Source organism: Onychostoma macrolepis, chromosome 13, assembly GCF_012432095.1.
Source record: "Onychostoma macrolepis isolate SWU-2019 chromosome 13, ASM1243209v1, whole genome shotgun sequence".
NCBI classification, from domain to species: Eukaryota; Metazoa; Chordata; class Actinopteri; order Cypriniformes; family Cyprinidae; genus Onychostoma; species Onychostoma macrolepis.
The window spans coordinates 24,887,640-24,909,793 of NC_081167.1; the positions used below are offsets into that span (position 1 = coordinate 24,887,640).

At 36.9% G+C, this 22,154-nt stretch overlaps 1 long non-coding RNA gene across 2 annotated transcripts in view; it reads left to right on the plus strand.

The window, feature by feature from the left end:
- Nucleotides 1-22,154, plus strand: part of LOC131552756 (uncharacterized) — a 47,555-nt gene that overhangs the window by 6,052 nt on the left and 19,349 nt on the right. Inside the window, exon 3 of one of the 2 annotated variants that reach the window (XR_009274052.1) lies at nt 19,929-20,042. The exons of the other annotated variant lie outside the window; for it this stretch is intronic. This is a non-coding gene — a long non-coding RNA (uncharacterized LOC131552756). The remainder of the gene's footprint in view (nt 1-19,928; nt 20,043-22,154) is intronic. 2 annotated transcript variants of the gene reach the window in all.

Here is a 22,154-nt window from a genome sequence, read left to right on the forward strand (position 1 = left end):
TCTGGGTCGTTTACCATTCCATATAAACTGGGAAAGTATGGAATTGATCTCCTTAAAGTAACCTGGAGGAGGGGAAAGCAGCAGCATAGAAAAAAGAAAATTAAGCCGAGGTATCAAATTCATTTTGACGGTGGAGATTTTGCCTTGACTAAAATGTTATTAAAATTGTTTCTGGCAATTTTATGAATGTCTTTATATATGGTAATACCCAAATAGATTAAAAAATCTTTAATAGGAATGCATGAGGGGATAGGAGAGTTAGCTTTAACCAGAGGTGGAAAGTAAAGAATTAGGCCTACATTTACTCGCGTTACTGTAATTGAGTAGCTTTTTTGTGTATGTCTACATTTTAAAGTAATTTTTAAAATCTGTAATTTTACTTTTACTCAAGTATATTTTGTTTGAAGTATTGTACTTCGCTACATTTTAAAACACATTAATTACTGAGTAAAAAAAAATTAAAAATCGCTCCCTGAAAACTACTGCTGTAAATAATGGGCAATATATATTGGGCAGGAGAACAAACTGGCGCTAAAATCAGAAGAAAGATGCAGACGGACAAGACAGGTGTTAATGGTGTAGACCCAGCTGAAAACCAAACCCGTCGTATTCTGCTGAAGTTGAACTCGAAGGAAATGAAGTGAACCCCTGGCCATATTTAAGCTCTATTATGCAGTGTAAGCTGTGTTTGCCTAGGGAGAGCAGCTCATAAAATCCCGATATATCAACCCTTTGCAAGCATGTAGAAGTGTAAGGTAAATACTTGCATCATTGGATTGGTGGTTAAAATGAAGCTTTGACAATTTAGCAAAAGGTTTTGCACAAATTAGCCAAAAAGACAGTGGTGCAGCAGTGTGTGCGATATATATCATCTGCGATAATATCGTAATTATTGTTTCAACTATGTGCGATTTGACATTATCAGTATTTTGCCAAAAACCAAACAAACAAAACACTCCTACACTGCAGGACCTACAGAGTGCCCTGAAGTCTAAATTAGACTAGTGTGCGCGAGCATTTAGAGTGCGTTCTTTCACTGCATGATTCAGTCTGTTAAAATGCATTTAGAATGATCACAAAATTTAAGATATAGGGGCAGGAAATGTATATATTTAGATAATTTCATACAGTAAATCAATATCACACGAAGAGTGCTGTTTTTTTCTCCAAAAATAAGCATGATTACATATAAGTTTTTTTTTTTTAACAACAGTTCAATAAACAAGAAGTTAATTAAGAGACTTGCCTTTTAGACACCATATTGCCTGTTTTTGCTCTATTTCAACAACAAAAATAATTCCAAACACAGCCAACGCTCTCTGAGTAACATGACCATGTTTTGTTCCTGAATTAATCAACTGTTTAAATGATTCGGTTCAGTCTCAATGACTCACTTATTAACAGTGACTTGCTGACACCTACTGGCTGTTTTAATTTCACATTTAAAGTATCTTTTTATTTTTATTTTTTTAATTTTAAACAAGTATTCAACATTTTATGTCTTATTTATCAAAACATTATTTCTGCATTTGTAACTGCAGGCTAAATGTGTTCATGTCCTGCATTAAACAGTGTGTAAATACATCTATGCCACTTCAGATGAAGCTTCTGTGTTTCCTCTGCATTGCAAAGATGAATTTTGTTGATTCTGATTTAATTTGCCTGGTAACAGCCCAAATGTTTTATTATTCTAAATAACTGATTCCTTTAATTAAAAAACAAAAACAAAAAAATAGTTTGAGATTTATAGACCTATCCCAGGGGTGTCAAACTCAGTTCCTGGCCGCAGCCCTGCAGAGTTTACTTCCAACCCTGCTCCAACACATATACCGTGTAGTTTTCAAATAAGCCTAAATGATTAGATTAGCTGGATCAGATGTGTTTAATTAGGGTTATATCTATACTGTGTAGGGCTGTGGCCCTCCAGGAACTGAGTTTGACACCCTTGACCTATCCTATTTTTGCCTCCCTCACACTGTTAAAAAGTAACTAATAATATTAATATTAATATTAAATAATATTACCAGTTAAGACTGATGCCTCAGGTGAGTGGTAAAGTGTCTTAATCATAGAAATGTAATGTTCACCGAAACCAAAACTTTGCAGAACTGCCCACATATAGTTCCACTCTAGCCTGTCAAAGGCTTTTTTTGCGTCAAGTGAAAAAACCGCACAAGGATTCGGAGTCTGCAAAATCAAGTACATGAAACAGTCGCCGCATATTATCGGACGCGTGATGCCCCTTAATAAAACCGGTTTGGTCCTCTTTGATTAAGGTATAAATTACTTTCTCCATGCGAGAGGCAAGAGTTTTAGCATAAACTTTTAGATCGCATGGGATGAGTGATACTGGTCTGTAATTGGAGCAATCTAACGAATCTTTACCCTTTTTAAGAAGCAATGATATCAAAGATGTTTTTTGGTCTCTATGAAATGTATCATACTCAATCGCAAAATTAAATGAATCAAGCATGAGAGTCCCTACCACATCCCATATTTCTAAATATAATTCAGGAGGGAGGCCATCTGAAGGCTTTTTAGTGCTTCATGGAGCTCCTCCAAACTTAACGGGGCCTCCAAAGAGTCTTTATCCATCTGTGTGATCCGAGGCATTTCTAATTTATCCAAGTACTCTTTACAAACTGACTCATCAAAATCGGTTTCGGTTTTGTACAGATTTGTGTAAAACCCTTTAAATATGTTAATTATCATAGGATTTGTGGTTACCTGGTCATCTGAAGATTTTATTGCACTGATGTACGCCTTAGACTCACATTCCCTCAGCCTGAGGGCCAATAAGTGGCTAGGTCTCTCCGATTCAAAATTATATTTTTGCCTTGTCCTATGTAAAATAAACTCTGCCTTTGATTGTGAAGTCGTATTTCTCTTTCAGGGAGGACAATCGTGTAGCTTGTTGAACAGAAAATTTTTGTTTATGTAAGTTTTGTAATAATTGGATCTTATTTTCTAATTGTGTAAATTGCCGGATTTTTGCTTTGGCAAGAGCAGAAGAATAAGATATACAGAATCCTCATATTGCACACTTCGTCGTTTCCCACAATATTTGAGGGTCTACATCACAAGATATATTCATTTCGAGAAACTCCTTTATATGATCTTTTAAATGAAAAATAATTTTAAATGAAAAGCAAAATGAATAAAATTATTGATGTCTGTTGAAGGGCATAGAAAAAAAACAAGAAAAAGGAACGACAAACTACTATGTACAAACCCGATTCCATAAAAGTTGGGACACTGTACAAATTGTGAATAAAAACAGAATGTAATGATGTGGAAGTTTCAAATTTCAATATTTTATTCAGAATACAACATAGATGACATATCAAATGTTTAAACTGAGAAAATGTATAATTTTAAGGGAAAAATAAGTTGATTTTAAATTTCATGGCATCAACACATCTCCAAAAAGTTGGGACAAGGCCATGTTTACCACTGTGTGGCATCCCCTCTTCTTTTTATAACAGTCTGCGAACGTCTGGGGACTGAGGAGACAATTTGCTCAAGTTTAGGAATAGGAATGTTGTCCCATTCTTGTCTAATACAGGCTTCTAGTTGCTCAACTGTCTTAGGTCTTCTTTGTCGCAGAGAGATCTTCCTCTTTATGATGCGCCAAATGTTTTCTATGGGTGAAAGATCTGGACTGCAGGCTGGCCATTTCAGTACCCGGATCCTCCTTCTACGCAGCCATGATGTTGTAATTGATGCAGTATGTGGTCTGGCATTGTCATGTTGGAAAATGCAAGGCCTTCCCTGAAAGAGACGACGTCTGGATGGGAGCATATGTTGTTCTAGAACTTGGATATACCTTTCAGCATTGAAGGTGCATTTCCAGATGTGTAAGCTGCCCATGCCACACGGCACTCATGCAACCCCATACCATCAGAGATGCAGGCTTCTGAACTGAGCGCTGATAACAACTTGGGTTGTCCTTGTCCTCTTTAGTCCGGATGACATGGCGTCCCAATTTTCCAAAAAGAACTTCAAATTTTGATTCATCTGACCACAGAACAGTTTTCCACTTTGCCACAGTCCATTTTAAATGAGCCTTGGCCCAGAGAAAGCGCCTGCGCTTCTGGATCATGTTTAGATATGGCTTCTTTTTTGACCTATAGAGTTTTAGCCGGCAACAGCGAATGGCACGGTGGATTGTGTTCACCGACAATGTTTTCTGGAAGTATTCCTGAGCCCATGTTGTGATTTCCATTACAGTAGCATTCCTGTATGTGATGCAGTGCCGTCTAAGGGCCCGAAGATCACAGGCATCCAGTATGGTTTTCCAGCCTTGACCCTTACGCACAGAGATTGTTCCAGATTCTCTGAATCTTTGGATGATATTATGCACTGTAGATGATGATAACTTCAAACTCTTTGCAATTTTTCTCTGAGAAACTCCTTTCTGATATTGCTCCACTATTTTTCGCCGCAGCATTGGGGGAATTGGTGATCCTCTTCTTCTTCTGAGAGACACTGCCACTCTGAGAGGCTCTTTTTATACCCAGCCATGTTGCCAATTGACCTAATAAGTTGCAAATTGGTCCTCCAGCTGTTCCTTATATGTACATTTAACTTTTCCAGCCTCTTATTGCTACCTGTCCCAACTTTTTTGGAATGTGTAGCTCTCATGAAATCCAAAATGAGCCATTATTTGGCATGACATTTCAAAATGTCTCACTTTCAACATTTGATATGTTATCTATATTCTATTGCGAATAAAATATAAGTTTATGAGATTTGTAAATTATTGCATTCCTTTTTTATTCACAATTTGTACAGTGTCCCAACTTTTTTGGAATCGGGTTTGTACAAAAACCAAAGCAGACCGCACATTACCAAGAGTATAGGTCTGCATAAACAACAGAAACAAATGTTGATGCGTGACCAGTCCACTTCAACGCAAGACATATCCCCAAAAGGCCCACAGAGCCAAAAGCGTAGTGATTGAACCTGCTCTCCATTAGCCGAAAAATAATAATAATAATAAAGAGAATAAATCATTATTATTTACCAGTCAGCGGATGAGCGTACAGGACAGGGGCAAGATTCCAAAAAGAAATTAACAAGTGTTCATGGCCACCTTGTTATTGTCCTCTTCAGGTCAGTTAGGATCACCACAGACCTCATCGTTAATTTTCCTTCGTTGAGCTGAGAGGATGGAGACGGTAGTCAACGCCTTCCCGCTGCTTTGTAGCGCTGCAGAATACGTCTTCAGTGACAGTGAAGTAACAAAATCCTCCGCCTCTTGAGGAGAGTCGAACATCATCTGCTCACCTTTGTGCCATAGTTTAATTAACGCCGGATAGGTGAGGAAGGGCCGGAGACCAAGTGCTGTCATCTTCTTCAAGACTGGATTAAAGCTCTTTCTCTTGGTAGTTGTGGCTGGACTAAAGTCGGCAAAAAATAGTACCGTGACATTGTCCTGTGTATATTTCACCGGATATGCCTGCTGAGCACCTTTCAGGATCGCCGATCTGTCATGCCATCTTAGTACACGGAAGATGAGAGTATGCGGCCGATCGGATGGCGATGGGCCCGGTCAATCTCGATGTCACGGCCTTTCAGGGAAGGGATCCACTTGGAAAGATTAGCTCTGAGGAAACCAGCTGCATCGGAGCCCTCCGCCCCCTCCGGCAATCCCACCATTCATACGTTATTTCTCCTGCTCCTATCTTCAATGTCCGTCATTTTTTCGGTGAGTTGCTCCAGCTGATTTCTTAAGTTTGTGACTGTCCTCCTATCCTCACGTGCAGCTGCTTGAACGAAATCGACCCGGTCACGTGTCTGTTTCGCCGCAATGGCTAGCTTTTCAACTTCTGCTTTTAGCTCTTTTACAGAATCGTTGGTCGTTTGTATATCCAAATGTAGATCGCGGAGTGCTGGGGTCAGTACAGAGTCTATCGGTTCTCTTACAGTCGAAGCCACTAGCGAATCGAGAGTAATTTGTTGCTTTTTAAGCGTTAGCTTGGTACCGTTAGCTATAGCAGCGTCGAGATCCTCTCTGGAGATGGTGGTATCTTTGAATTTTTTTCTCTATTGGCGATTGTTCACTCTCTCTCTCTTCCGGCTGTCCTTGACTGCTGGGGTACTCATAGTGAGCTAAATAAAGAGTGTCAAGATTTACTGACAGGATATATACAATTTCTGACAAAGTGAGCAGAGCGAAGGACTATGCGTGCATTGCTGCCGAAGGGTCACGTCATTCTCTCAGTTTCCTGTTTTCTGTTTACCGAATATCGAGGCTAAACTGTCTGTTCTTCATTAACAGAATTCACATAGTTTTCCATTTCTGGATTGGGTTTAACCCAATATGTTTAGTTGTTTAGACCAAAGCAACGTTCATCTCAATTCAGGCTTCTTGTGCCCAGTTGTGGTGGCACATTGAACGTGATGGAACTTTAAGGCAGACAAACATGTGAGCATTCTTAAATCAATAACCTTAAAATCAAGCAAGCAGTAAAAACAACGAGAGTCACGTGGACATGGTCCACAGTACCCATAATTCTCTCTTTCTGGACCAAAGAGAGTTTTAAGTCAATGTAGAATAATTAGACAAGATAAAGAGCTCAAACGTCATGAAAATACAAAAATGTCCAATGACAAATTTACTCTTAACATCCATCTTTCTCTTGATGATTGGGAGTTGTTCTTTTGGAGCTCATTTTTTAACACTTGTTTCACTGAGAAATTTTTCCTTGTGTTGCATGTCTTTCTAATGACCTAGCAGTAAATCTTTCTCTGGTTTCTGTGTTTGAATTGGCTCTTTGGGGGTCATATGTAAGCTAATGATTAATGGCGTTCAATAAAGTGGATGAAAGGAAAAATGTCTGCGTTTCCTCGCCCTCTCTTTGGGGGCTTTAAAGTCATGAGTGTCTTAAATGTTTTCCTATATTTCCATGATTCAGCCATAGACGTTATAGAAAGCAGTCTTTAGTGTGAACTGTAAAAATGGGAGTTTAGGTTAATGATAAGCATTGAAATATGAGATAAATATTTCAGAAAAAGCAGGACATGCCCACCAGTTAGAAAACAAATCCTGGTTGCCAAAGTTGCTTACTGAAAAGCTATAGTTTAAACACATGAAATGTCTATATATCTATCTTAAAATGTTGTATTTTAATAATTTTTAATCAATTGAATTACCAAAAATCTAATATTTATCATATTAAGCAGTTTTAAACTATATTATAATTCTTAAAACAATGTTATTTGTTGTAGGTGGAATGTTTTTGTGTACTTTTGAATAAATTTGATACATTTTAATAAAAAAAAAAAGAAGTTAAAAATGATTAAATTTATTTCATTAACATTTATTCAAATATTTATTAAAGTTTATCAAAGTCAGTTTTTAATGTGAAATGAATAGAATAAAAAACGGCTCATAAAATAGGCCATTTAGTTCAAATGCTTGAGGTCTCTGAAGATTAAGCACCTGTTTTCACTAACTGTTAGCTGACAAAAAAAAAAAGCTCCAGGTCATGTTTTATTGTACCCTGTTTGTAAAACATTCCTGTAAATGTATTAACATAATTAATCATACTTTAGCTAATGGAACGGCTGAAATGACTGAATGATTTTTATTCAGTTTAGAGTGATTTATTGCTGGAATACACTAAATGACTTCACTAAATGAAATGTACAGATTTCTCCCCCAGTTTGCAGTCTTGATGAGTTGATGCTAGATTTCATAGTGTATGATGGCTACAGATTAATTTTTTTAGCTTCATATTTTAATTTAATCCATCCTAAACCATGTTTTATATTTTGATTACAAATTGTAATTACGGGTTCTGTGAGCACGTGAACACTTTGGTATTGAAAGTGTTGCCATAGAAAAACATAATTTCGAGTTTGAGTAGAACGTCACCTGTTGTCATCTCGGAATTACGGTAATTACAACATGGTGTGAATGCAGCCTTCAGACCGTCACATTTGTGACGGGAAATTCCACAATCCACCTGCATCTTTTATCATCTTGTCAAAGTAATTTTTAATTCTAAAAATAACCATAAAATGGCTATTCATTGCTATTTTAATCTTTGAAATGAATGAGCAGCCATGAGCACATGAGGTGAAAACACCTGTGATTCAACACACTGCCTGTTCTGGCTAACTTCACTCACACTAGACCGCACGTGTGTGTCTCCAGGGCTGACTGCAGCCTGCCATCTGTGCACAACCAGAAGTGTGAGCTATCCAGAGATCAGAGCCAGACGGTGGAAAACACAACATTATTCAATTATTCGTCATTATTGAAACTACATGATCTTGTCTCGCTATAGTAAAGACGCACTAGGAATAAGAGGCAATGCAGAGTCTCCACTTGCTATCGAAATGTATCATTTATTGGCAAATTTATATATAGTGGCCCCAAAAATTACTGTATTTCGACACTAAACTCACACTTTTTTTTTCATTGTATTAGATACAAAACATGAAACTAAGTGGCATCTGCAAACAGATGTTTCTAGAGCTTCTCTCAGAACTACCATTTTCAATAATTTTTTAACCAGTTGTTCTGGGGGTAATTTTACATAGATGTATGAAGTCACACAGGTGTCCTATGAATGTCCACTGGTGTAGTTCATTATTTTAACACACGTACCACAAATTTTGACTACCAAAAAGTATTCGACTATTTGTCTTTGTATTAAACAATATTCCTTTTATTGTTTCATATTTTGAATTCTAACAAACGTTTTATATATAATGTTTTGATTAAAAGTCTGCTTGTACCAGGGATGTTATTGTTAACTAATACTAAAACCATAGAAAACATTTTCATTACTTCTTACTTGGCATAAAATAAAAATTAACTGAAATTAAATAAAATGCATAAGAAAAGACCAAGGCAAATAGTGTATTACAAATAGAGTATTTCTCAGTTTTGTTTAGTTTAAGTCGAAGTACAGAAGTAACAAGAACTATATAAACTAAAAGTGAAAGTGAAGTGACGTGTGGCCAAGTATGGTGACCCATACTCGGAATTTGTGCTCTGAATTTAACCCATCCAAGTGCACACACACACACACCCGGAGCAGTGAGCAGCCAATTCAGTGGCGCCACGGGGAGCAGTTGGGGGTTCGGTGCCTTGCTCAAGGGTCTCACCTCAGTCGTGGTATTAAAGGTGGAGAGAGCGTTGGTTATTCACTCCCCCCACCGACAATTCCTGCCAGACCTGAGACTCCAACAAGTCCTTCGGGTTACAGGTCCGACTCTCTATCCATTAGGCCACGACTGCCCCAACTGCCCCAAAACATAATAATTAAAATTTAATTCATAATATTAACAACAAACTATAACAGAATATGATACTAAAATAACACTGCTTGTAAGTTGTACTATTTGTATTATAATTAGCGAAATAATTGGTATTGGAAATATAAATATAAATATATTATTTTTTATTTTTTTGGATGCATACTGGCAATGCAAATACAATACGTATTGTAAAAAATACAATTTATAAAATGAAAATACAATTTATCAGTTTCATTGTGGCTTAAGTGTTAATAGGGTGTCACTGTAAAATAATAAATATAATACAATAAGATATAACTGGTGTTATACTGTATGACAATACTGGTCAGCCGCAGTGGTATCTCAGATCAGCAGACCTCTTAGCTCTTACGTAATAGTCTAAAATGTAGAATACATTGACTTGCCACATTCATCTTTCGGCAGCACAGATCCTCTGCCCATGGATTTGTTCTGTGTGTCACACTGTGCTGTGAATTAGCCTCTGGCCTGCTGGGGCTCTTGTGTGGGCTGTCACTGTGCTCCTCTCTGAAGCACTGAGCACACTGGTCAATACAGCGGGCAGGTAATGACTTTCCCAGCTGGACCCTGAGGTGTGAGGGGAGAGGAGGTCTGGACAGGAGCTGACAGCAGTGAAACCACAGAGTGAGTTATTGTTGATTTGTTGACTTTATAGAAATGTTACCATGGAAAAGCTTGGATGCAATGATCTTTGCCATCCGGTTCGAATGTAACCAAACTCAAGCTAACTATAAATCACAATTTATGTTTCTCCAAATGAATATTAGAGGGAATATTGTTCAGTTCAGTGGCCAAGCAGAATGTAAAGCATTAAAACCAGAAAATAAAATGCTCTCTGCAAGCCATCCTGATGCATTGCACCAATGCACACACTTCCATTTGAAACTCTATCGCTCCATTAATGGTTGGACATTTCTAAAAAAAATCCAAGATAAAAGGCCACCTGGTTCTTTCTTGCTTTTATATGGGTATCAGTGATATTATGGCTGTGCAAGTAGTGACTTGAAATGGAGCAAAAGTGATATGGATGAATATGGATTGCAAAACTGGCCAGGAATTTTGTCATGCCTGAGAATCAGCATGAAAAAGCAGCTAAAATGTATTTAAAATTTTAGTTCACGTTAAGTGCAATGCATTATGGGATCCCATATTCTGTGCAGTGTGCTTTGTTGTAGACTACAAAATGTGGCTCTTTCCCGGCTCATTTCATCCTGTGGTGTAATACTAGACTTTCAGATCAGTCGCTCAGTCCTCACTTGAGAGAAAATTAATCAAGCCAAAACCTCACTGGATAGCATATCCTGTAAAATGTATAGTAAAGATGAATAATGAAGTCATTCAGAAATATTTTAACCATATCAAAAGATCAGCATCATAATTGCTCATTTCCCCATATAATTTTGCTTAGAAAGTCATCCAAAGATTGCCTAAGCTAAAAACAAAACAAAAACAAAAAAACATCAATGAGTCTCAAGGTGGCTGTGGCCAGTAGAGGACAGTCACGTTTAGGGTAAAGTTCAGTGGGACATCATCCTTGCTGCCTACAGGCATGTTTATGGGGTGGATTCGATAGTGTTGTTTATTTGCACACATTATTTTTGCACCCTCAAGGAATTATGCAAATCAAGCTGTGGCACTAACTAGAGTTGGTCAAAATTTGCCCAGGGCAATTCTTCAGCTGGCAGGCTAGTTTTGATTGCCACCGTGGGTTATGGAGGATGCAGCAGATCAGTGCTGGGCAGTAACTGAATAAAAAGTGTATACACTCCAAGGTTATTTTAGTTAACTATAGGTAAAAAAAAAATCGGTACTCAAAATGAAATAAGCTTAACTGAAATAAAATGAAATATATAAAAATTAAACATTTTATTTCAGCGAGTTGCCATAGCAACATTTATCATGTTAATTTTATTTTAGCTTGACGTGATAATAACTAAAACTGAAACGGAAATAAAAATGTATAAAAACTATATAGACATTTTAAAAACGTATAATAAAAATGACAAAAACAATCAATAAAACTGCAATTAAAATGAGAACAAAATATAAAAATAAAACACTTTAAAATATTAATACAAATTATAATAGTATAAAAATTATACTAAAACAATCATTGATACAAGAAGTTCAAAAGCTTGGGGTTAGCATGATTTTCTTTCTTTTATAAATCCCCCCTTGCATTCAGAAAGGATGCATTAAATTCATTCATTTATAATGTTAATATGATAGATTTATAATATTTTGATTTCAAATGGATGCTGTTCTTTGGAATTTTTCTTTGAATCAAAATTCAAAAAAATCACGTGACACTGAAAACTGGAGTAATGATGCTGAAAATTCAGCTTTGCCAGCACGGGAATAAATGACACATTAACCCTCTGGGGTCGACAAATGCGGATACGCGTTTTGTGTCAGATTTTCCTGATAAGGCCGAAATGAGCTTGAATTTCTCTGCCATTTTTGATCGTACAGATAAGAGCAATACACCATTCGAATCTGTAAGGTCATATAAAACAATTATTTAAAATTTTAGTAATATCCCACAGTGTACTTTTATTAAAGGGGAATCAGATTCCCATTTTCCACAAGTTGATATGATTCTTTAGGGTCTTAATGAAAAGTCTACAACATACTTTGGTTAAAATTTCTCAATGGTAGTGTAAAAAACACCCTTTTTACAATGCCAAAAACAGCTCTTTTCAGAACAAGCTGTTCTTTTGAATGTCGCTTTAAATGCTAATGAGCTCTGTTGACCCCGCCCCTCTCTTCCATGGGGTGACGAGCAGACTGTAAACTTTAGCCACATTTAGCCACGAAACTTGCTAACTAGCACGTTATTAGGAAACTCGATTTGCAGAGATTTATAAAAAACCCTTATACTCACTTCTTCTGTAGATGAAGCTGGATCACGAATGATTTGCGCGATCATAGACGCATTTAGGTACAAATTTAATTTCCTTCAAAAATGAGCTTAATGTTAATCCTCTGCGTCTTCAGCAGCTCAGATGTAGGGAGTAAATGACGACTGCGATGTTCATTATTACATCCAACAACAAATCACCTCAATCGCTTAATCGGAGACATTCTTGTCTTCCCCTGCACTGGAGTCGACACAGTGGCGGACAGCTCAGAGCTCACTCAGGGCAGATCTAAGGTAAGACGGCCTTGTCAATCAACTATTGTGGGAGCGGCCTGTGCAGAACTACGTCGTTCTGACAGATCTCAGAACAACCTGATTTGAGAAAGGGGATTTTAAAATAGGGATTTTACAGAAATCACTGGGTGGATTTTTATCATTATAGGGTAGTTGTGTACACACACTTCCAACACACATTTTTGTTCAATCAACATTTAAAGTGAATTTTGCATCTGATGAAATAAATACAAATAAATATATAAACATATTTATTTCCCTTTGCCATATTCATGCAATCTGTCTAATAGAAGCTTTTGTAAACAAATTTGAATATATAATCATGGAGATTATTTTGATTAATCAGCGTAAGTAATTAATTTGATTCAAAATCAAAATGACAACCCTATTAATAACACCTAACACAACAAGTGTGAATAAACTAAAAGAAAAAGTGCTTGCAACCATTCTGTACATTTTCTGTCTGTCTTCTCACGTCTTCCCTGTTGGTTTGGATTAGTACCATATGACACTTCCTCAGTCGACCTCCAGCCCTCTGATTCCCCCGTCACCCTTATGCATTGCAAGAAGGATTGACACCCTCAGAACTGGAAGCGGTCAATCAACACGTTGTTTGAGAGCCTCTAATATCTCTCCAGACCCTGAGGTGTGCTGTTACCCACCTCCTTCATGTCAGTATACTGTAATCGGGTGAGGGCTGATATAGCTAGAGGTCTCAAGCGTCCAGCCTTATGAATACCATTCCGTGTCAGAGTGTTCCGGATCATGGGCTGTTCTGTTTTTGATGGACTGTAATGTGTAGTTGTATAATAATGTTCTGACTTTAAAACATTTAACTGAGTGTTTGGGTTTGTTTGCATTTACTGTGCTCAGCTGCTCTCACCAATTGCAATGGGAGATATGACAAAGCCATGGAATTTCAGGGCCATGGAAAAAACGTGCTTGCCTTCAGCTCCCAAACACATTCCAGGAAATGCTGAGGTTAAGAACACAGTCCTCTGTGGCCTTTGAACAATCATCACGACTGCGTATCCGCTAAGTGTCTGGGACTTTAGCTTTGGATCGCAACAGCTCAGTGGCAGCCTACGCAGGTGTCCATCCAATAACCTTGTGTGAGCGGGAAATACAGACTCATTCAGAATTCTGGCATGGTCTCATCAACACGGCCTTTGTTCTTTGACTTTGCAAATTAGTCTAGATTATTTTGCCAATACTTTTGAAGGCAGCCAGCAACACTTACAGGAATGGAGGCTATTTCCTTTCAATTGATTTGACACTCAGTTTATCCATGAATTGCAACAGTGAACACTTCCAGATATCCGAACCATTAAAGTAACTTCTTGGATTTTCTTAAGATGAATTAGAAAATAAATGCTAAGAGGTCTGTGCTTCTACTACTGTGGAGGCCCACCAACCCCCCCCCCTTCAACTTAAAGTATGACTTTCATCCACAGCTAGCTCAAAAAATTTTCCTCTTTTTGTGTAGACGTGAGCCCTTTCAGACCGATTATTTCTCATCGTGCTTAATATTGAAAAGATTAATCATAGCTGAGAGAGGCACAAAGAGGATTAAAATTCCTGTTTCTCTTGCACTAGGCCTCACGGAGTCCTTGTTAAAAGGCTAAAATAGCATAAAAAAAGCATCATGACTTAAAGGGTTCATATCATGAGAAATCAAATTTTCCTTGGTCGTTTGCAGTAAGAGATCAAATGTACTGTAAAAAAAATGTTTTGTAACTGAAAACGTCCTCCCCAGTCCAAAAAGACTTTTATTGAAACTGCTGCAAAAATGCTCATTTGGCACTTTCTAAATCAGATGAATGATTTAATGGTAAAGTGTGTAATTTTTGCTTTAACCCTGTAATGCCTGACATATTAGTCAGAGAGGGAAAAAAAAATAAAATAAATACATTTCTGAAGGTTGTCAAACTTTTAAAAAGAAGTTTCCATGTGTGTTTTTTGTTCGGTATCATATTTGATACATCAGGCTTTTATGGTTCATTTAGTGGATATAATAAGAATATGGATCTCATAATACATACATCTTAGAAGATGATATTTACATGCTTAGTTTTATGATCAAAGCTCTGTAATATTTTATTATGGGGGGCAAATTATATAATGCAATTCAATGTAATGATGATTAAGATATAAACAATCAAATGTTCATCAAAAGCTTATATATCATATTTGATACATTTTAACACGATTTTTCAGCTTTATAGGGTTAAAGGTACAAGGGCAAAAATGTGTATGGTGGAAAAACTAAATTATGCAGAAGAAAAAAACAAATCAGAATAGCCCACAGAAGGAGAAAAGGTATTATTTTATGAAATAGTGACTGGATATATGCACTGAACTGCAACTCTGTTTATGCTTGATATTGCACATGTACAGTTACTAATTTTCTCATAGATCAATAAGCCTCATGGTCTGTATGCAGCCTGTGTTCTATATGAGGTGCATACTGGACCGTGGAGGTAATGAGTTTGCACAGAGATTATTGTAGTTATCATGATCTCAGCAGTACGTCTGCTTCAGTGCTGTTCTAAATCTCTTTGTAATCATAATATCAGCCCTGCAGATTTTAAATACCAGCAGCATTTGTACTGTATTACCCGAGATAACCTGAAAGTTGTTGTTCTGTGGTCATGCAGGTGCATGAACGCTGAGATCAATGAGGCCTAAATTCAGTCAGTTCTAAAAAGAAATCTGTGCTAATTAAAAGAAAACAAGAACAAAAAACTAGCAAATTTAGTTTTATGACAAGAAATACAAGATATTTATAGTATAAGCAAATAAATTTTTGTAGGCAGGTCGTTTTCGACTAGGAACACCACAAGTGTAGCACAGTGGGAAAAAAATCCTCAAAATGCACAAAAGTTATACATTTTTGGGGGATGAACTGGTCTGTAGAGACATGAGGATATGTAAATGATGACTGAAATTGTCTATTGGTGCTCCATTTTTAACATATAACCTATTGTATCATTATTCGCTTGAAAAGCCCTTCTGACCATCAAGAGGTCAACATGTCAAGGTAAGCCATTCATTTTATGTCTCTTGAGCTCCAAACACTTTCTGATCAATTCCTGCTGTTGATTAACCTCAGGACAGTGTCGTCACTGACACAAAAGAGTTATTAAAAGCTCTGAATGTCTCATAACACGAAAACATAGTGACATGTGTACACATCACTAGTCATGTAGAGATGGTGCTTTCACAGATATCTTATCTGCTGGTTACTTCAGAAGAAGATAAATCCAGCTCAAAGGCTCTGTCACTTGACAGGAAACCAATAAAGCCATAAGTCGATGATTACTGCAGACCTGGCTCTCCTTGAGGCCCCTTCACCCCGGGAGCTGTTAGGAGGTGTGTTGGCTTTCACAGCGCCTGGGCGTTACTCAACGGCCTTTTGATAAAGGAGTCAATGACTGCCTTTCCCTTAAGCTGAGCAGTAAAACAATTAGGAAACTATCGGAAGTGTTAGTCATTGATACATCCACTAACCCCCCCTCGACCTGTTTATGGATACAGGTGGTGTTCTCATTGGAGTTCATCATCTCCATCAATAATACCATGTACAGACTTGAAACTCTCAGTGATGGAAAGTTAAGCAGGAAAGACGGAGGATAAGAAAGAGAGAGTGTAAATATTTGTAAATTTAATTAGGCTCTTTTGGCATGTAGTAAATTGAAATAAATAAATGAAATAAAAAGCCCACCAAAATTAATTTCCCAGTAACATTGCAGAGCCTAAACACATTGATTAGTCAGTGCTATGTGTTGCATATTTCATAAAGCATTCAGTCATATAGTTCAAATGGCAAATATTGCAACAACAATTTTTTTCCCTGAGGTCCACTTATAATGCTAGTAAGTTTGTTTTTGCACCAGAAAGTCATAAGTTAGACCACTTTCCACTCTGTCTCTGACCTTTAGTTATGAAACGGGCAGTTTTTCTGCTGCTGTAGACTTTTATGTAAACACCCTCTTTGCATGCGAAATAAGATCCAGTGCTGTGCTGCACTAATTCACAAGCTGCAGGTTTGCTGTTGAGTCCAGTATAGTTTTAACACTGAACTGTTTTTGATGGTTTTTGCAAAGCTGCATTACATTGTGAATAAAAGTCTTTGTTGAAATGCATTCATTTCTATGATGTCAGCATGTTTCAAAAGTATGAATTTTAGAATGTTATCTTCAATGAATGCTCTTTTTAAACTGGATAGTGAGTTTAGAGTTCTGAAAGTAACTTATGTTAGCCTTCTAGTATTATTTTATCTCAGTATTAATGAAATGTAATTCCTCGTGATATGATCCCTTTAATATTGTGTTTGCAGAAAAAATATGCCATCAGTCTTCGTGTGTGGTGCCTGCAATATCTTGTAGCATGATGACAAAGTTCAGATGCGTTTGTCAATCAGCTTGGGTTATAAGATGCATATTTCTTAATTTATAGCTTTTAGCTGTCTAGTCGAAATGGTTGTTGCAGCAAATAAGGTTGTGTAACTTAAAATGTGCAGGATGGGAAATGCTTTGAAATGGCAGATCCGAATGACTGGGTCAAATGCTGGAGCATTATTTCACAAGAGCGGTTCGTAAAGATTAGCCATGCATTGAATGTTACACACTACTACAGCAAAGCAGCCTAGGTTTCCTAATTCCTGTTTTAGAGAGGCCATTTACTGGTGACAGACGACAGCACAAAAGGAGAGAGACCAAAGACAGACAGTCAATAATCAGCCGGCGGATACATACCCCTTGAGGCAGAACGAAAATCATCACTGGAATTATTATCTTGATTGAACTGTGCTACGAAAACAAGCCTGGAACATTCTTTGAACACTTACTGTCTGGGCCACAGGCGAGATGTTAAAGACAGTCTGATGTTAAGAAATGTGATCTGTCCCAACTTTAATTATACCAGTCAATAGTTCTTACTGCAATATACATCTGTAAATTTGATATAGTTTGTTTGTGTGTGTGTGTGTGTGTGTGTGTATATATATATATATATATATATATGTGTGTGTGTGTGTGTTTATTATAACAAACAAAGGCATTTAATACACAAAAAGTGATTTAAGTGACTTTAAAAGTCAATATATTGTTTGTTTACTTATTTCCATTAAACATAAGCCTATACAATGCTTAAAAAGTTTTGTTTTGTTATATGCTATTTTTAATTGTTAAAATGTGTCTCAAAACTTTTAAAACAAGCAAGAATGTGTGGTGTGAACAACATTTTAAAGGTACTTTAAAGATGAAAAATTCCTTATAATGGAATTTACAATACATATGAAATGTATTAATTTTTAACTTTTTAAAATATTTATTATGCTAAATTATTTTGTTAGTTTGATGGCCCAAGCTAATTTCATTCAACACCCTAAACTTTTTTAGATGAGTTCAGCACTAGCAGACGTTCAGCATCAGCAGAAAGTCTGTCTGTGTGCCTTTCACAACTCTTGTTTTCATGTTTGTTTTCATATTTGCCTTGGCTGACGAGTATCTGAAAACATATTTTTAGCCCCTCCAAAGTAAAACTGGAAGACGCTGCACAAAATTGGAATAAACCGAAACTGTTCTATGTGCGTGTGTGTGCACTGTCTGTTTGTGTGTGAGAGTCTGAGTGTTTGAGGATGAAAGCATGCAGGCTTGTACACATATTTTTGGCGGTGTAGTCAGCGTTCACAGGAAGCAGTGGATTTGTTTACATGTGCCTCCATCAACAGATCTGTTGAGCTTTCACTCTGAGATGATGAACTAGACGACACGAATAAATCGCTGTCAACTACACGTCCAGGCCAGCCAGCAGTCAGCCAGCACAAGAGAGCCATACACTGATGGAGGTCCAGCTCAAGACTGATGGATTCAAAAGCATCAGTGTGGTTCATATGAATGTTACAAAAAAGAAAGAAATTTAATCTGGTAACACTTTACTTGAAGACTGACATGACACATGTCATGAATATGAAGGAGGTTTTATGCATGTTTATGACAACTGTCATTAAGTGTCATTCGCTCAGTTATGTCATTTGTAATGCAAAGATGACATTATATGACCTAACCCTAACCTAACCCTACCCTTACCCCTAACCCTAGCCCATAACAAAGACATCGCAAACAATGTCATCTTTGCATTAACTGAGCGAATGACACTTAATGACAGTTGTCATAAACATGCAAAAAAAACCTTCATAATCATGACATGAAGGTGTCATGTCAGTAAAGTAAGTAAAGTGTAACCTTTAATCTCATATACACGTCAGTTGTTGTATAAATACACAACCCTGCATCTTGTGAACAATTTCTGTTGATTTGCAAAAAAGGACTAGTATTGCCTAATTGTTCACAAAATAAGAACTTTGATTTTTCAAATTATGTAGACAAATGTAAGTTTTAAGGGAATAGTTCAACCACAAATGAAAATGTGCTCAACCTCACATTTTTTTCTCCCCAATGGATCCTCTAAAGTGAATGGGTGCCGTCAGAACGAGAGTCCAAAAAGCTGATAAAAACATCACAATAATCCACAAGTAATCCACATGGCTCCAGACCATTAATTATAAACACACATTTTTTTGCTTCACAAGACATTAATTGATGGACTGGAGTCATGTGGATTACAGTATTTGTGGATTATTGCAAAATGTTTTTATCAGTTGTTTGGACTGAAGTGAATGGGTGCCGTCAGAATGAGAGTCCAAACAGCTGATAAAAACATTGCAATAATCCACACAACTCCAGTGCATCAATTAAGACATTTTTAACTTTAAGCTGTTGCTTCTGGCTAAAATACAGCTCCTCTGTCCATAATATTGCTTTCTCCAGTGAAAAAGTCACATACTGTCTGAATCAGGAGAGAAATATGCATAGATTAAGCACTGTTTGCAAGCAAAAAAAGGTCCAAAACTGTTCCATAAAAGTTATGTTTATGAATTTTGCCAAAAGCAAAAATGCTATGAAATGCACATCATGTTTTGTGAGAAAGAATGATGTGCTATGATGTGCACTATTTTTTGCAGCACCGCAAAATTAGCAAGAAGAGTAAGAAAGAAATAATTTCATTCAGCAAATATTATGTTGTGATGTACATTTGGTACTTATACAGTAAAATATTTTTTAAATGGTTTCTTATTAATGCAGTCAACATTTCCCAGATGTCCCTGCATTTTTAATTTTAACCTAGTTTTCAATAAGGATTGAAAACTTGTGCATGCATCAAACAGGAAGTTTAGTTTTGAAGGTGTTCTTGTTTGATTTAGTCCATCCCAGTTCCGCTTGATGTCATCATCTTTGAATCTTAGGTTCTCTTTGCTGTCTAACCCAACAGGCACACCTCATTCCTCTTCCTGTTATATCTCTTCAGAATGCTTCTCTTTCATGATGAATGTTCATGTATTATCCTGTCAGCCAGATAGTTACACATGGACAGCAGAAGTCTTTAATCTCTCCCTCTCTTACCCTTGTTCTCTCAGCCCAGTTCCCCCCTCCTGCCACAGGAGTCTTTGTGGAGCCCGTCAGTCAGGTCATCAGAGAGACAGTCAGCACAGACACGGAGCAGAAGATTTATAGCTGTGAGGTGAGAGCAGGTGAGACAAAAGGGAGCATTTTTCAGTTGATGCTGTGCCAGTCATCAGCGGGTCAGATCTCATTAGCCGTCTGATTTATGGAGACTGAGGAAGGGTCACCGAGCTTAGGGATTGGCAATTTAATGGTGATTGTGGAAGCATCATGGAATGCACTGGAGAATCTTTTTTGAGAAAAGAACTTAGTTGTCTTTACAGAGAAACTGATTTTTATTCAGTCAGTCCCAAACAGCTAATTTGGTTATGAGATAAAATCCATATTTTACCATTTTGCTTGAATTTTTCCACAACCACTTAATCACTGGGTGTCAGTAATACAATTGAGAAGAAATACATGCACAGAAACACAGCTAGGCCCTTTTGAATTCAAATCAGATTTTTGAGCAGTAGTTTTAAAAAAATAATAGAATTATTAATAATTATAATAGTTTTTATATGTTATGTTTATATAAAATGCATATAAAATATACACTCAAAAAGGTCAGTAAGATATATATTTTTAATTAATACTATAAAATAATATTTAGCAAGGTCATATTAAATTGATCAATAGTCATAAAAGTAAAGACGCTGTAATATTACAAAATATTTTTTTCAGCGAAAGCTGCTCTTTCTTTTCATCAATAAATCCTAAAAAAAAAAAAAAGTTCCACAAATGTGACCCTGGACCACATAACCAGTCTTAAGTCGCTGGGGTATATTTGTAGCAATAGCCAAAAATGCATTGTATGGATCAAAATTATTAATTTTTCTTTTATGCCAAAAATCATTACGATATTAAGTAAAGATCATGTTCCATGAAGATATTTTGTAAATTTCCAGGGTCACAAATGTTCCAGTTTCCACAAAAATATTAAGCTGCACAACTCTTTTCAGTGTTAAAAAAAAAAAAATGAAGATAAAAAGAAGAAAAGAAGACTAAACTGGAGTAATTTTTGCTCAGCTTTGACATTACAGGAATTAATTACATTTTAAAATATATTAATTTAGAAAATAGTTATTTTAAATTATATTTATTATAATATGTTTTATTAATTATATTTTTACTATTTATTGTACTATTATATTTTTCACTGTAAATACAGTCTAGTGAGCATATGAGATATGAGATAATAGGCATTTTATAATTTAATACACACACACACACACATAATTATTATTATGTAAGTTTACAATGTTCATACAGTAGGTCTTGAGATTGTCTTAAACCAGTAATTCGTTGTTGTGCAGTAGGTGATTTTTCATGGTTATGAACTGGAAGTGCCCCCTCTCATCCCCTCAGATCATTCCAAATTAACTTGAAATATCCCCTTGAGGTGAGGACATTCCCAAACATTCCAAGACAGAGAGCCAGGCCTGACCGTAGATAACACAATGAAGCTGTCACACCCTGCCTGGACACACTGTCTCCAGATCTGGACATGTCTCCACTCACCCCTGAGCTTTGACTCAAGTCTCATGTGTCACAAACTGAAGCCGGGATGTGGAAATGTGGTTATTGTGATGGAATTCATCATGTTCTATGTTTCCTGGAAATGACAGCTCCTCTGCCGCCCACTAATTCCCCCAGGTGTGATCCAGAAACAAACTTCCAAAAGACACACTGCTGTCACATTCAGAAATCAGCTGATTTCTCCAAGGAATTACATCACCTGGTGGAATCACTCGTCTATAAACTCCTGGGCTGAGCTCAGTTTAAAGCATAATACAAATGCAGGTTGGACATCGTCCTTGGCTCTGATCCCTCACATGTGGACTCATAAATGACTCAGAGTCGACTTTACCTGTACGTGACGTCCACGTGCAGACAGACGCTTAGCCAGGGGACTGATGAACTGCTTTGAGCAAATAAAGAGACCATCAGCTCAGCGGCTTCTGGCTGCCAGCAGAATATCGCTCTCACTTTATACGGAGGTGTTGAGTGCTGGAGACAAAGCGAAGAGCCGGTGATTTAAGATCCAGGGAACAGAGGCAGCGCTATCTATGTAGCAGACCTACAAACAGGGTTTCGGCATAAGGGGGAAAAAAAGTAGTTCATGACAGATACTTCGGTATAAATTAAGATGAATCACCTCTGTGTTTGAGCGCAGTGGTGAATTTCAGATAACCTTTTTA